The sequence below is a fragment of the Brienomyrus brachyistius genome, unplaced genomic scaffold (genome assembly GCF_023856365.1).
Source record: "Brienomyrus brachyistius isolate T26 unplaced genomic scaffold, BBRACH_0.4 scaffold32, whole genome shotgun sequence".
Lineage (NCBI taxonomy): Eukaryota > Metazoa > Chordata > Actinopteri > Osteoglossiformes > Mormyridae > Brienomyrus > Brienomyrus brachyistius.
Window position 1 is genome coordinate 4,470,141 of NW_026042307.1, and position 11,021 is coordinate 4,481,161.

The 11,021-nt window shown below is 52.9% G+C and overlaps 1 non-coding gene across 1 annotated transcript; it reads right to left on the reverse strand.

Moving 5' to 3' along the window:
- Positions 1 to 3,017: 3,017 nt before the first annotated feature.
- trnal-uaa (transfer RNA leucine (anticodon UAA)) lies at positions 3,018 to 3,100 on the reverse strand. Its single transcript has one exon. It is a non-coding gene; the product is annotated as a tRNA-Leu (tRNA).
- Positions 3,101 to 11,021: the final 7,921 nt, after the last annotated feature.

The window sequence follows — 11,021 nt, forward strand, 5'->3', positions numbered from 1 at the left end:
GTATCTGTAGAAAAATTGAGCAGGGTCTCTATGAATGACCTATAGGGGTGCGTGGCCGACGAAGAACTGATCAGGACGTCGTTCAGACTCACATCCAGCTGGGAGAATATGCTGTTTAGCGGGTACTGTATAATACCACAGGGGTCGGCGTCAACCAGGGGGGCTCCATCGGCCCTAACGATCCTGAGCCTTAGATATAGCAGTGTAGAGTTGAGGTCCAGATAGAAATTGCCCGACCCCGGTATTAGGAAATCCAAAACATCCTGATTGGTAATGGAATTTAATGGGTTGATTTCTACATAATTGGTCTGATCTATGGATAATTGCGTCATAGGGGCCGCAAATAGATCTAGCTCAGATTTGGTGCATTCTGCTGAGAGGCGGTGAGCTAGAGCCATTCTTGATTACTTGGTGTTTTCTCTCTCTCTCTCTCTCTTAAAATATGTCCCCGGGGGGTTTCCTGTTTCTCTTAGCCTGTCGAGACTTGGGAATCCTCACGGCTCTGCCAAGTTTATTTTTTTTTCTCCGATGACCTTCGTGCTGCGGTAGAGGGGCCTGGGCTCTCGTTCTACTCCCCCTCCTCCGAGAGAGGAACAGCAGACCCGACCCTTCCTGCTTGGGGTCAGCTGTGTTTGTAAAACGGCCGCTGACTACAGAGCTGGCGAGATCCGATCCTATTCCTTTGACCGCCGATTTCAAATGAGGTTTCGCTATATCGACCCCACGCTTAAGAAAGGGTAAAACAAATCTAAAAGCCCTACTGAGCATGGAGCCCAAGCCACGCCCGTACATCACTGGGCCCCCCGCAAAACCGGGGAGCCCATGTCCCGCCTGACTGGTGTAATACGAAATAAATCTCTGAGGATTGTGGTACGCCATTGCTCCCCCCACCACCACCACCACGTGCGCTTTCTCTTGTTTTGTTTTTAAACGGGGCGAAAGTGTAGCTTGACGATCGTTTTTCCGTAGGAGAAATTAATCAGAGTATTCTGATCGTTCTTTATCTCAATATGCAAATTCTGCAGGCTCTGCTTGTTCACCGGTACGTAGTGCAGCTTGTGGAACGGCAAAGTGACTACGTCGCCGAACGCACCGTCTATTTTAACGGTTCTGAGAAGCGGGACTACAAATTCCCCCACGTGCTGCGGTTCCACGATGTTACAGTAGACGTACATATTGTAGAATCCCGCGTGAATGTCGGCAGGGTAGGGTGAGGTCGACCCGCTACCTCCTCCTCCTAGGTTATACCAGTGACCCGGCTCAAAGCCCAGCATGTAGGCCAGAGTAGGTTTAAATTGGATCTTGTACTTCTGGTTTCCCGTTATATTAACCCTTCGCGTAATCTCGTTGTATGAGAAGGAAACTTCACTACCTAATTTTTTTAACGTAGTGTCCATCTCTGTCACAATCTGTTTCAGAGATTCATAATAGCCGACTTTAATTTTCCGAGAAAAAAGGAAAGGCCGATCCACTAAAGGATCGGCCTCTCTCTTTGCCTCCGTATCCCGCAATTCAAAACTATTTTCCGGGTATGTGATATTTCGCCACGTGTAACAATACATGATTTCAGCCAGCGCTACCTCGTAAGGCCCCCGTAGCTCTATAGCTCGCGATAACATCACAGTGTAATCCGAACTCTTGTTATCGGGGAAGATGGAGAGACAAGAGTTTGACGGCAGCGTGAGGTAAAAAGAGGGGCGATCCTCCATTTTTCCCCCTCTTTTCTATTAAAAAATTAAACCTGTATCAAGTCCGACCGCGGTATCCACGAATCGAACCTTGAGGGCCAACCCTGCCAATGTACTAAAATCCACTTTTTCCCCTTTCTGTCGGTCTTTGAGCCTATAACCTTCTCGACCTTGAACGTGCGTCTCGGAGATATTTTGATTTTCTGCAGCTCCGCTTCATAGAATGTCCCCTCTAGTATTTCGCCGCGCACGTCCCTCAATTTATACACCGGTGGGGATCTGGGCACACGGTCGCATATGACAAAGTACTCATCGGTGAATGTCTGCTCGTACTTTTTGTCAAATATCTGACTGTGCTTGGAGACTCTCACGGTGTCCCCTATGTTAAACTTAAAATGTGGCCGTGTGCTTTTTTTCTTCAGAGGGCCGTATAGATTATCAAATACTAGATGAGCATTATCGAGCGTGACCTCGGAAGGTTTCATTTTAATAGCGCTGTGAAATGACTGGTTGTACCCCTTTAATAGATCGTCCAACACGTCCACATATCTCCGAGTGTTTTTAGCCGTAAAGTACCTGTACATCCTTTCTTTTAACGTTCGATTAAATCTCTCTACGACGGAAGCTTTAAGTTCACTAGCCGTAGTGAAATGGGTGATTTTATGAGTTTTTAAAAGTTTCTGAAAAGTCCCATTTAAAAACTCCTTACCGGCATCCGTCTGTAGCTTGAGGGGGACGCCCCCCTCGGTTAAAATAGAATCAAAGGCCTCCTTTACAGCTTCCCCAGTCTTGTTTCTTATAGCACGCGCGTAGGCTTTTTTAGAAAAAACATCAATCACCGTAAGGAGGTATTTTAACCCGTCGTTGTATTTGGCCAGCCCTTGCATGTCGCATAAATTGGCCTGCCACTGATACATGGCTCTCGGTACAAACACTCTGTTCCTAGGGAAATTCTTTTTAACCGGTTTATGTAAAGTATAACTGTCTTGCATAGACAGCCAGTCTCTGATGTCATCACTACTCACTTTTCCACCCACCCCTCTCTTCAGTCTGGAGAAACCCCCGTATGACCCCGGCTGGCTGGGGTCATAGTACGAACGGCTCAAGACGCGAGCTGTAGTCTTGGCAACAGACATGCTTCACACACAGTGAGTGGGAGAGAGCGGCGAAGTGCCGTTTTATAGCTGTCTGTGGAGGGGGGGAGGATGTTAACAGACTGAGTGAACATCAGTGAAATTCTGTTTTTTTCTGTATTTAACCCATATTGTGTAGAGTTTGTGTATTATTTAATATTGTGTATTATTATTATTATTATTTTACAAAAGAGTTTAGCTGGGGTGGGGATCGAACCCACGCGGACATATGTCCATTGGATCTTAAGTCCAACGCCTTAACCACTCGGCCACCCTGCTCAACATATTTGTCTATTATTTACAAAGACACTGGTATTCAAGTTTTACATTTTTTTTATTATTATTATAATTTTAAATTTTTTTTTATTAGTATATAATTAGTGAAAGATATATATATTTTAAAAATGTTAGTATACAATTCGTGAAAGTTACATTTTAAAAATGCAGGTATACAATTTGTGAAAGATACATTTAAAAAATGCTGGTATACAATTTGTGAAAGTTACATTTAAAAAATGCTGGTATACAATTTGTGAAAGATACATTTAAAAAAATGCTGGTATACAATTTGTGAAAGTTACATTTTTTAAGATATATTTAAAAAATACTGGTATACAATTAGTGAAAGATATATATTTTAAAAATGCAGGTATACAATTAGTTACACCCGTGACAGTTGTTGAGGAAGATTAGCGATGTCACATGCATTAAGGTGGATATAGTGGCTTTTTCAACGATACATGTATGCACAGTAGAAAGCAACTGATTAACATCGATAGGCTGGTTATCATGAAATTTATAGGCAACTACATCTACTATTAAAGCGTAAAATACAAAAATGTGATTACAGTCAAATTCATTGTCGGGGATACAAGATAGACAGGCGCGTATGAGACTTTCGGGGGATTGTCTTTCTCCCTCTGCCATCAGCTGAGTAAGTAAATCCATCCCCCGCTGATAATTTTCTCCGACTTGAGCAATCTCAAATAACACTCTATGAAAGCAGCAACAAGCATGATCATCCCTATCCCCACAATCGCTTTTCTTGTTTTTATCAATAGCATGCATCAACAGCGGACTAACTTTTTCTAAAAAAACATTTAACATAAACCGTCGTAAGAGTCTCCCGATACCGTTCCCCATCACAAGATGCTTTTGTTTTACTCTCAGGCCTCCCAACGAGTCAGAAATTCTTCTTCCAGGAGCTGCTTAAGGGAGGGGTTCTGTTCAAACAGATCTTGTTCCAGTCGACTGATTTCCAGCATGCCGTCGCGGGCCTCATGCAGATCGTACAGGATAGCTTCCACTGCCCCCTCCAACCTGCCGACGGCCGCTCCGATGCCCAGGGTCGACAGAACGTGGGTCAAGGCGGGTGTCAGCCGGTCGGTCCAGAGGTCACGCAACACAGAGTCAAAGTGTATGTAAAAGTAATTTCTACCTGGGGGAAACAAACAAGGGTGTTGTCTCTGACTGGGGTGCCGCACTTCACAACCGTAGCAGTTTCTCTCTTGATGTTTCCTGATGACTGAGGCTAAAAGGCCCACTATCATAGCCTTAATACAAGTCAGCATCCCACGGCAGAGAGCCGGTCTGGAGAGAAGCGTGCAGATCTCAGGCGCCGGAGAGTCCTCTCCAGGATCAGAGGCCGGTGTTGATGGAGGGGACGGGGAGAGCTCCCCGGCGTCAGAGGCTGGTGTTGGTGGGAGTTCCCCAGGATCAGAGGCCTGTGTTGCAGTTGTAGCCTCATTGTCCCTGCTTTCGTCGTCGGAGAACACACTGTTGCTATAATTTGCTGATGCTGCCATGATGTTGTTGATGTTTGTGAAAGGGGTTGTAACGGAGTCCACTTTATATAGCGACGGTGGGTGAGGGGGAGAGGGGGTGGGGGTGATCCTTACGGCGTAGGTTTTTTCAACTCTTGCATCTCCTTACGCCCCCGACTCTCCTTAAACATCGCTTGGAAGTAACCGGACTTTTCTTTAATCACCCGCATCCAAATCACAAACGGTATCAGCAGCCCAAAACAGTCGCATTTAGGCCGCTGCCATATATTCAGCATTCTCTTGTCCAGCTCCCCGGTCGCGTCCCACTTCATAAAGGTGCTACGTTGTTTACGAGCATCTCTATAGTACATCTCCATTCTTCCCTTGTCCACCTGAATGTCGGGGTCGGGGGTCTCCTCCATCAACGGAGCAACGATAGTCTTCAAGTTTCCCCATTCCGTTTCAGAAAAAAACACCTGATAAGGGTCGTCTTTCGTGGGGTCTGGGCCGTCTCCGATGACCTGAAAGACGCGCAGATCCTCCGCAGCGTTGTCAAAGAGGCAGACCAGTTTATCCCCGTTGGGCAGCTCCCAGGTAGCTCTCGGGTCTTCCGACGGGCGCATCATAGGTACCCGTCTACTTGCCGTATCAATCGTCCTAGGAGCCCCCGGAGGCTGCATAACGGTCTCCTGCTCCTGCTGAGTCTTAGAAGGTGAGGCTGAATCTTTCATTTCGGTAGTGCTGGACATGTCTGTATTTTTTTAAGAATTAGTGTTCCCCATACATCGCAAAGCTCCATATATTCCCCGCTGGTGGGGGCGTGGTACGGGTGATAAGGCCTGGCGCCTCTACCCTAGGAGGAAAAGGCCCCCCTCCCCGCTCGCCGAGGGTCTCCCCAGGTGCAGTCATATCGTTTCTCTATTAAGCACTGGGAGTCGAGGTGTCCAACTTGATGTATGGCCCGAGACGTTAGAGACGACCTTCAAAAGTATGGCCCCATACGCTGCTGTAATACGCTTGCGTGTCTTTACTAGATTATTTAATTGTAATTAACCAGGTGCACTCATATCTGTACTTGTGCGAGGTCATATACGGGGAACAAAGCTTCAAACTGATTTTACTGGGGGTGCATGTATGGCCCAAGTCGTTAGAGACGGCCTTCAAAAGTGTGGCACCATACGCTGATGTAATACGCTTGCGTGTCTTTACTAGATTATTTAATTGTAATTAACCAGGTGCACTCATATCTGTACTTGTGCGAGGTCATATACGGGGAACAAAGCTTCAAACTGATTTTACTGGGGGTGCATGTATGGCCCAAGTCGATAGAGACGGCCTTCAAAAGTGTGGCACCATACGCTGATGTAATACAAACGCCTGCGTGAGGAAGAAACACACATACATTGTCAAAACTACCGCCAAGCGTTTTTATTGGACGACAGACCCTCCACCTCCTCCTCCTCTCATTCTTCGCTCCAACTTTATCATTTTCTCCCAGAGTCTCAGTCTCTCAGAGTTTGTCACAGACTCGCGCAGCGGCACGGCTCTCAGCTCTCCGGCATCAGACTCGCGCCGCGGCACGGCTCTCAGCTCCCCGGCATCGTTCTCTCCGAGGATTATCCGAGCCCGCGGGGACCTTAGCGCAGTACCGCACCAGACACAGGGTTCTAAGGCCTTTGCTGATTCTCCAAAGCCCGGGACCTTACCGCGGTACCGTAACACCAGACACGCCGTACGCTCACGCTCCATCAGGTAACCCACCCCCGCTCGGCCCCGGCTGTGCCCGACAAAATAATAACTTATTAAAATAACACACACACTCATAAGCACTCTCCTCAATATAGCACTCTCCTCAATATAATTTTAAAATAAAATTATAATTAAATAAATCATTTAAAATAATGTATAATAATAATAAATAATAATTAAAAATAAATAATTTAAAATAAATAATAAATCATTTAATAAATAAATAATTTAATAAATAAATAATAATAAATAATAAATAAATAATAAATCCAACTCCCGTGACGTCACATCGTACCACCACAACCCCGCCTACACAAGCCCCGCCCACAAGTGACCTTTTGACCTGACCTGTCAATTTGATGGATCCGGCATCCTTCCTCTCTCTGAGGACCTTAGTAATTTACCAGTTATTACCTATCCAGCATTGTCTATAACTAATATATATATGACTGAAGCACATGTTTTGCAAAGCCTAGCTAAGCTCAAAATAAATAAATCACAGGGCCCTGATGGCATCTTACCTATAGTGTTAAAAGAGATGAGGGATATTATTTGCCGACCCTTAACTTTACTGTTTCAAAAATCCTTATCTGAAGGTGTGGTACCTTCTGATTGGAAGCACGCCTTCATAACGCCTATTTTCAAAAAAGGGGATAGAAGTAATTTGTCTAACTATAGGCCAATCAGTCTAACTTGTATAACTGGTAAAGTTATGGAGGCTATAATCAAAGAGAAAATGGTAGATTACCTGGACTCCAGTAACATTTTGCGGGATAGCCAGCATGGATTTAATACAGGTATTTCATGGGTGTCACTGAAATAAAGGTAGCTGATCATGAGAAAGACCTTGGTGTGTATGTTGATGCTTCCATGTCCCATTCTCACTAGTGTGGGGAAGCAATAAAAAAGGCCAATAGGATGTTGGGGTGTGACACCCGCTCCGTCCGCTCCTCGTGTGTGCCACGCCCCCTAATTACCCACGTGTGATTTCCTGATCGTGCCCAGTCGTGTCTTGTTTCCTGCTGCCTTGTTCCATGTATTTAAGTTCCTGTTTTGTACTAACCCGTTGTCTGTCATTGATGTTAGTTGGCGTCTTCTGTTCCCTGCCCCGTTATTCTTAATAAACCCCTTGTTTGCCCTGATTACGGCTTGTCTGCCCGTTTCTGCCTGCTCGCCCGCACGATCGCCGCTCTGCCCGCGATCGAGTGTGACAGAATGACAGACCAACTCAACAAGGCACAGCAGCAGACCGAGAGCCAACGTCTCGGTCTGCTGCAAGAGGTATACTATTGGCTAAACCAGCCCGACGTCCGGGAGGATCCCGTCGCGCTGAACTTAGCCACTGACAGCTGCGATCTCCTGCTGGCGATGTCCCCATCGGAGGGCGGGCATCGTCTAGGAGAGGTGCGCTCCCACCTCAACCAGCTGGTTCAGCGCCTAACAGCGCGGAGGTTGGGGCTGGACGCACGGTGCGTCCCGGAGGTTGTTCCCCAGCCGTCCGTCCTGTCGGACGTGGAGCAGCCTCCCACGGACACCGTGACAAAGAGGAAGAAGAAGAAGAAGAAGCAAGCGATCGCTGCCGCCGTTCCCGTGACAGAATGACAGACCAACTCAACAAGGCACAGCAGCAGACCGAGAGCCAACGTCTCGGTCTGCTGCATGAGGTACACTACTGGCTGAACCAGCCCGACGTTCGGGAGGATCCCGTCGCGCTGGATTTAGCCAACCGAAGCTGCGACCTCCTGTTGGCGATGTCTTCACCTGAGGACGGGCATCGTCTAGGAGAGGTGCGCTCCCACCTCAACCAGCTGGTTCAGCGCCTAACAGCGCGGAGGTTGGGGCTGGACGCACGGTGCGTCCCGGAGGTTGTTCCCCAGCCGTCCGTCCTGTCGGACGTGGAGCAGCCTCCCGCGGACACCGTGACAAAGAGGAAGAAGAAGAAGAAGAAGAAGCACGCGATCGCCCCTGCAATCGTTTTGGGAGCGTGCGCGCTCATCCCCGCTTCTCTCCTAACCGGGGAATTGGAGGACTCCCCGGCTGACCTCGACGTCATCACCGCAGCTAAGCTGCCTGCGCTGGCAGCTTCCCCAGTCCGGGGAGAGCACCCAGCCGCCGCTGAGCTGCTACCGCCCCTCGAGCGGTACTACTTCCGGCCGGAGCGGCTGGCCAACAAGGGGGCCCGCGCGGTGCGGGACGCTATCCCGCGTGTGCCCCGGGCACTTAAAGGGACCACGTCCGTCTTGCCCGCACGGGACCTACCGGTCCCGCCGCCTGCAGCCCCTGCTCAGCCCGAGCAGCCGCCTCCTGTGCCTGCAGCCCCTGCTCAGCCCGAGCAGCCGCCTCCTGTGCCTGCAGCCCCTGCTCAGCCCGAGCAGCCGCCTCCTGTGCCTGCAGCCCCTGCTCAGCCCGAGCAGCCGCCTCCTGTGCCTGCAGCCCCTGCTCAGCCCGAGCAGCCGCCTCCTGTGCCTGCAGCCCCTGCTCAGCCCGGGCAGGCGCCCCCACTGCAGCCGCCTGCTGCAGCTCCCGGGCAGGCGCCCCCACTGCAGCCGCCTGCTGCAGCTCCCGGGCAGGCGCCCCCACTGCAGCCGCCTGCTGCAGCTCCCGGGCAGGCGCCCCCACTGCAGCCAGCTCCTGTTCCTGACCGTGCTCCTGTTCCTGCAGAGGCGCCCCCTCTGCAGCCGCCTGCTGCAGCTCCCGGGCAGGCGCCCCCACTGCAGCCAGCTCCTGTTCCTGACCGTGCTCCTGTTCCTGCAGAGGCGCCCCCTCTGCAGCCGCCTGCTGCAGCTCCCGGGCAGGCGCCCCCACTGCAGCCGCCTGCTGCAGCTCCCGGGCAGGCGCCCCCACTGCAGCCAGCTCCTGTTCCTGACCGTGCTCCTGTTCCTGCAGAGGCGCCCCCTCTGCAGCCGCCTGCTGCAGCTCCCGGGCAGGCGCCCCCTCTGCAGCCGCCTGCTGCAGCTCCCGGGCAGGCGCCCCCACTGCAGCCGCCTGCTGCAGCTCCCGGGCAGGCGCCCCCACTGCAGCCGCCTGCTGCAGCTCCCGGGCAGGCGCCCCCACTGCAGCCGCCTGCTGCAGCTCCCGGGCAGGCGCCCCCACTGCAGCCAGCTCCTGTTCCTGACCGCGCTCCTGTTCCTGCAGAGGCGCCCCCTCTGCAGCCGCCTGCTGCAGCTCCCGGGCAGGCGCCCCCACTGCAGCCATCTGCTGCAGCTCCCGGGCAGGCGCCCCCACTGCAGCCGCCTGCTGCAGCTCCCGGGCAGGCGCCCCCACTGCAGCCGCCTGCTGCAGCTCCCGGGCAGGCGCCCCCACTGCAGCCGCCTGCTGCAGCTCCCGGGCAGGCGCCCCCACTGCAGCCAGCTCCTGTTCCTGACCGCGCTCCTGTTCCTGCAGAGGCGCCCCCTCTGCAGCCGCCTGCTGCAGCTCCCGGGCAGGTGCCCCCACTGCAGCCATCTGCTGCAGCTCCCGGGCAGGCGCCCCCACTGCAGCCAGTTCCTGTCCCTGGCCCCGCTCCTGTCCCTGGCCCCGCTCCTGTGACTCCTTCACCCTCACCCCGGCGACATCGACCCCGACCGGGGGTCGGTATATCTGTGTCCCGCAGAGGGAGGGGACACAGACGTCGGACTGGGGTCCCTCCCGCCCTGCCCCCTGGCTCGCCCTCCCTCGCCTGCGCTCTGGCTCGGTTGGCGCCTGCAGGTCCTGGCCCTCCGGGTCGGCTGTCGCCTACGGGTCCCCCTCCGATGCCTCGTCACCCTGCCTCGCTCCCCCCTCCGGTGCCTGGTCGGTCGCCTGCGGGCTCCCCGACGGCGGCTCCTCGGTCGCCTGCGGGGCCCCTACCTCCGGCCCTTCCCCGGACATCGCCGCCTGCTGCGGCTCCCCCCTCCTCCGGGCCTTCGCCGTGGGCCCCTCCTGCTCCCTCGTCCCCTTCCCCGGTGCTCCCTCCTGCTTCCTCCCTGGCCCCTCCGCGGGTCCCTCGCCCTGCCTCCTCGGCCCCTCCGAGGTCCCCTCCGGCTCCGGCCTCCCGGCCGCCTGCGGCCCCTCCGGCTGCCTCCCGTCGCCCGCAGGGGCTCCCTCGGGCTCCCCTTCCTTCCTCCTCCTTCTCTCCCTTCTTTCCTGTCTCTGTCCCGCCTGTCTTTGTTCCTCCTCCTGCCTTTGTCCCGCCGTCCTCTGTTCCTGGTCCCTTTGTTCCGCCCCGCTCTGTTCCTGGTTTCCCGTCGTTCCCTCCCGTCACTCCCGCTCCTTTTGTTCCGCCTGTTCCCTCTGTTTCTCCCTTCCTGGTCTGTCTGTCGGCTTTTCCTGTCTTGTGTAGTGTCCTGTCCTGGCTCCTGTCTCTGTGTCAGTTTTGCCTGTCTGTCTTGTTCCCGGTTCCCCATTGATTTTTGCTCTTGTCTTTCAGGTCCTGTTCTCCCTCGTCCCGTCCGTCGCCCCCTTCCTGGGCGCGCCCGGTGTAGCGCGCCTTTGGGGGGGGGTTCTGTGACACCCGCTCCGTCCGCTCCTCGTGTGTGCCACGCCCCCTAATTACCCACGTGTGATTTCCTGATCGTGCCCAGTCGTGTCTTGTTTCCTGCTGCCTTGTTCCATGTATTTAAGTTCCTGTTTTGTACTAACCCGTTGTCTGTCATTGATGTTAGTTGGCGTCTTCTGTTCCCTGCCCCGTTATTCTTAATAAACCCCTTGTTTGCCCTGATTACGGCTTG